This window comes from Polyodon spathula, chromosome 10, assembly GCF_017654505.1.
Source record: "Polyodon spathula isolate WHYD16114869_AA chromosome 10, ASM1765450v1, whole genome shotgun sequence".
NCBI classification, from domain to species: Eukaryota; Metazoa; Chordata; class Actinopteri; order Acipenseriformes; family Polyodontidae; genus Polyodon; species Polyodon spathula.
This window is the reverse complement of record NC_054543.1, coordinates 46,989,277-46,995,276: the sequence shown is the minus strand read 5'-3', so window position 1 is coordinate 46,995,276 and position 6,000 is coordinate 46,989,277.

Sequence of the window (6,000 nt, the reverse complement as noted above, 5' to 3'; positions counted from 1 at the left end):
GTACAGCGTGCTCACACCCTGAATGCAGTGCTCGGGTTACTCACTGTTCCAGTCGATACAGCGTGCTCACACCCTGAATGCAGTGCTCGGGTTACTCACTGTTTCAGTCGATACAGCGTGCTCACACCCTGAATGCAGTGCTCGGGTCACTCACTGTTCCAGTCGATACAGCGTGCTCACACCCTGAATGCAGTGCTCAGGTTACTCACTGTTCCAGTCGGTACAGCGTGCTCACACCCTGAATGCAGTGCTCCGGTTACTCACTGTTCCAGTCGATACAGCGTGCTCACACCCTGAATGCAGTGCTCAGGTTACTCACTGTTCCAGTCGATACAGCGTGCTCACACCCTGAATGCAGTGCTCAGGTTACTCACTGTTCCAGTCGATACAGCGTGCTCACACCCTGAATGCAGTGCTCAGGTTACTCACTGTTCCAGTCGATACAGCGTGCTCACACCCTGAATGCAGTGCTCAGGTTACTCACTGTTCCAGTCGATACAGCGTGCTCACACCCTGAATGCAGTGCTCAGGTTACTCACTGTTCCAGTCGATACAGCGTGCTCACACCCTGAATGCAGTGCTCAGGTTACTCACTGTTCCAGTCGATACAGCGTGCTCACACCCTGAATGCAGTGCTCAGGTTACTCACTGTTCCAGTCGATACAGCGTGCTCACACCCTGAATGCAGTGCTCAGGTTACTCACTGTTCCAGTCGATACAGCGTGCTCACACCCTGAATGCAGTGCTCAGGTTACTCACTGTTCCAGTCGATACAGCGTGCTCACACCCTGAATGCAGTGCTCAGGTTACTCACTGTTCCAGTCGATACAGCGTGCTCACACCCTGAATGCAGTGCTCAGGTTACTCACTGTTCCAGTCGATACAGCGTGCTCACACCCTGAATGCAGTGCTCGGGTTACTCACTGTTCCAGTCGATACAGCGTGCTCACACCCTGAATGCAGTGCTCAGGTTACTCACTGTTCCAGTCGATACAGCGTGCTCACACCCTGAATGCAGTGCTCAGGTTACTCACTGTTCCAGTCGATACAGCGTGCTCACACCCTGAATGCAGTGCTCAGGTTACTCACTGTTCCAGTCGATACAGCGTGCTCACACCCTGAATGCAGTGCTCAGGTTACTCACTGTTCCAGTCGATACAGCGTGCTCACACCCTGAATGCAGTGCTCAGGTTACTCACTGTTCCAGTCGATACAGCGTGCTCACACCCTGAATGCAGTGCTCCGGTTACTCACTGTTCCAGTCGATACATTCACGTGCTCACACCCTGAATGCAGTGCCTTGGTTACCAGATTGCTGTTCCAGTCGATACAGCGTGAGTCACACCCTGAATGCAGTGCTCAGGTTACTCCCAATTCAACCCAATTCACAGCCAGCTAACCAACAGCTAACTGTGTTTTTTGCTTTATATCACGTGGCTGGCAATTTGATTCATCTTCTTAACCTGACACTGCCATCCTGACGGCTCCACTTTATTCCCAAAATGAAAGTTAGAATTCTGGAGTAATAAACAGACAGTTTTTCAAAAAATAATTACCCGTGCTCACACCCTGAATGCTATTGGTGTTTAAATTTAAAACTAAAAAGATGAAAGTTAGTAGTCAGAACATTACGACTACTACTACCGTAACAAACAAATTAATTTAAAGTATGCTCCCCCTTTGAGTGACTTTTATCTGTGAGCGTTAACTGACCCTTTCAGGGGGTGACCTGCAGCCGGCATCTTCCACTGTCAGTCACCATTCACTTCTGGCCACACACAGATCAATCAGTACTTGTATTTTGGAGTGGTTGTCATTCTTATATGTGCCTTGGCTACCAGATTGCAGTTGCAGTCTAGCATACAGATGCAGTGAAGAGTCAGGCTCCCAGTGTTATGTCCTCTTTGAAACCCAATTCAACCCAATTCACAGCCAGCTAACCAACAGCTAACTGTGTTTTTTGCTTTATATCACGTGGCTGGCAATTTGATTCATCTTCTTAACCTGACACTGCCATCCTGACGGCTCCACTTTATTCCTAATCAAAAAGAAAGTTAGAATTCTGGAGTAATAAACAGACAGTTTTTCTAAAAAATAATTACCCAGGGCCACATAACAAATTCTATTGGTGTTTAAATTTAAAACTAAAAAGATGAAAGTTAGTAGTCAGAACATTACGACTACTACTACCGTAACAAAACAAATTAATTTAAAGTATGCTCCCCCTTTGAGTGACTTTTATCATCCAATATGCACAATCCATAACTATAATTATGTAAGGAAAAAAAAGTATATATTGGTGTAAGGTAAAAAATGAAATCAATACTAGGACTGAGGCTAGGGACTGGGGTAATAGAAATGAAATCTCGGTTAATACTAGGTAAGGATTGAGGCTAGGGACTGGGGTAATAGAAATGAAATCTCGGTTAATACTAGGTAAGGATTGAGGCTAGGGACTGGGGTAATAGAAATGAAATCTCGGTTAATACTAGGTAAGGATTGAGGCTAGGGACTGGGGTAATAGAAATGAAATCTCGGTTAATACTAGGTAAGGATTGAGGCTAGGGACTGGGGTAATAGAAATGAAATCTCGGTTAATACTAGGTAAGGATTGAGGCTAGGGACTGGGGTAATAGAAATGAAATCTCGGTTAATACTAGGTAAGGATTGAGGCTAGGGACTGGGGTAATAGAAATGAAATCTCGGTTAATACTAGGTAAGGATTGAGGCTAGGGACTGGGGTAATAGAAATGAAATCTCGGTTAATACTAGGTAAGGATTGAGGATAGGGACTGGGGTAATAGAAATGAAATCTCGGTTAATACTAGGTAAGGATTGAGGATAGGGACTGGGGTAATAGAAATGAAATCTCGGTTAATACTAGGTAAGGATTGAGGCTAGGGACTGGGGTAATAGAAATGAAATCTCGGTTAATACTAGGTAAGGATTGAGGCTAGGGACTGGGGTAATAGAAATGAAATCTCGGTTAATACTAGGTAAGGATTGAGGCTAGGGACTGGGGTAATAGAAATGAAATCTCGGTTAATACTAGGTAAGGATTGAGGATAGGGACTGGGGTAATAGAAATGAAATCTCGGTTAATACTAGGTAAGGATTGAGGCTAGGGACTGGGGTAATAGAAATGAAATCTCGGTTAATACTAGGTAAGGATTGAGGCTAGGGACTGGGGTAATAGAAATGAAATCTCGGTTAATACTAGGTAAGGATTGAGGCTAGGGACTGGGGTAATAGAAATGAAATCTCGGTTAATACTAGGTAAGGATTGAGGCTAGGGACTGGGGTAATAGAAATGAAATCTCGGTTAATACTAGGTAAGGATTGAGGCTAGGGACTGGGGTAATAGAAATGAAATCTCGGTTAATACTAGGTAAGGATTGAGGCTAGGGACTGGGGTAATAGAAATGAAATCTCGGTTAATACTAGGTAAGGATTGAGGCTAGGGACTGGGGTAATAGAAATGAAATCTCGGTTAATACTAGGTAAGGACTGAGGCTAGGGACTGGGGTAATAGAAATGAAATCTCGGTTAATACTAGGTAAGGATTGAGGCTAGGGACTGGGGTAATAGAAATGAAACTGACTTGGTTTATACTGTATCTTAATAAAATGGCTGGTAATTGTTTCCTGGGTAATGCTTTAGTGATACAAAGTTCAAGTGCAGACACACACACACACACACACACACACACACACACACACACACACACACACACATACAGCAACAGCTCAATGTTTCACTAATCCGGAGCTTTGTTCATTTGAACTGTTTCAGATCTGAAACACTACCCTTGAGTCCCAGAGGTACAAGACAGCACTCTGCCAGCATGTCACCACAATATGCACCTGCTCTGTAAAACAAACTGATCTACACTGAAATTGTACAACATTGCATTGTTCAGAATCACAAAAACAAAACTAAAACAAGCGCTGTCCCTTTTTATTCAGCTGAACTGAGGAAACAGAAATCATCACCCTTTTGCTCTTGTACACAGCGGTACCACAGATTTCGTGCATCACAATGTCCCTGAAAATAAAACAGTTCAGAAGCAAATTAATTAAAGTACAAACACCACATCACACTGTATAGTTTACCATATATTGAATATATATTAAAATCAAATATTTGAATCAAATCAAACAATAACGATACCCAGGAAGCTTCTTGTTTCACTCTGCTGCACACAAGCAAAATACTCATTGTACAGTGATGAGCTCTCCCTCTTAATTTGCACTCATTATTATAATTTCACAGTGTTGTAATGATAGTGTAGTTACTATTAACTATAACCACTACAATAACCTATGTAATTGCAAAAGCAAAGGTGTAATTATACATGTTGTTCTGTTGTTACAATATCAAAATTGTAATGTAATTACAGGGTCCAGATATAGTCACTTTATTTGTCGATTGAATAGTGTATGAATCTAAAATACGGTTGTTATTATTATTATTATTATTATTATTATTATTATTATTATTATTATTATTATTATTATTATTGAATTAAGCATTATTAAAATGGGCTAATAAATATGTGTTTCTATACATACAGCAGTTAAGTAAAAGTGAAAAAAAAAATCATGTTTCATATTATTTGATTTATTTTCCATGTAAATTTTCTTTAAGAAAACCTGGTTGCTGTGCATGTGGTGTGTTGTTCAGTACCCTGCATTTTGTAACGTCTCCATTTGAATTTTAATGAAGAGATGTAATGAACAATTCTTTTTTTCTTATTTTTTTCTTTCTCTTCAGTGGTGGCCACAGTTGATTATTCCACACCTGGTCTTTGTTCCAACCCTGTTCTAAATTGTTTAACTAAACAATTTAAACCTCAATCCAGACCCTGAAGTGCCAGTTATAATTGTATCTGGAGTAGAATAATTCTCCAGGACCGGGATTGGACACGTGTGCATCATTTATCATATACTTTGCTAGGTTTTTTTTTTTTTTTTTTTTTTTTTGCTTCTTTCCTAAGTAGTTTTTTTCAGTCTGTACATTCTTTGAAAAAAAAAATAATGCGTAGTGAAAGAACATTTTCCATTATACTGTTAGAATATTTCCATTTACATATATATGAAAACCTTTGAATGAACTTTAATGTTGCTTGCTGCATGTGATAAACATGTTTATCTATGTGGGAGTGGTTTATTTTCTGTTCCTTTCAGACAATGTGAAGAGGTTTCTTTACAACTTTCATATAATATTACCCAAACTTTAACAGTTTTGGAAAGAGTTCCATGGATATTAAACTTTATTGTAAAAGTCATGAATAGTGTCCTAGATTGCATTGGATTCTTTAAATGTATCTTTAACAGGCAAGACCAAACTACGGGATGGGGGGGGGGGGGGGGTATTCAATTGATTGAAACAAACTACCATTGTTCCTACTGAGCTTAACAACATTGCCATTGTTAAATAATTAGCCTACATTAAAAACCTTCCTGAGTTTTACATATTACAGATGCACTACAGAGACTCAAATGCCTGATTGTATTTACTGTGCATCGGTCACTATTTAGATTCAATTCAATAGACTCCCATACAATGCTTGCAATAACTTAATTTCATAATGTCAGGATTAAACTGTACTAAAATTATCTTGTTTGTAAATGAAACATCTAACCTTATAACAATTATGTTCCCAAAGCATGATGATCACGCATCATTTAGGTAGTGTGAACAGGGTCTAAGAGCAGGCATGTCCTTGAATGACCTCTACCATGTCCATGCTTAGGACAAGGGTCTAGCACCATGGGACTTGATGTGCTGTAGTGTCCTGTGCCCCCTTAAAAAAAAGGAAAGTCTAGGAATTGGCATCTGTGTCCGGGTAGGAGGAATTAACAAGCCCGGAAGCCCTAATGAAATGCATAAGAAACAGCAGCATTCCTTTAATATTTTCTTTGACATACATTAGTTTATTAAAGGATTTCCACTACCTTATTAGAAATGTACTGTTCAGTACATTCTACTTTGTCCCCA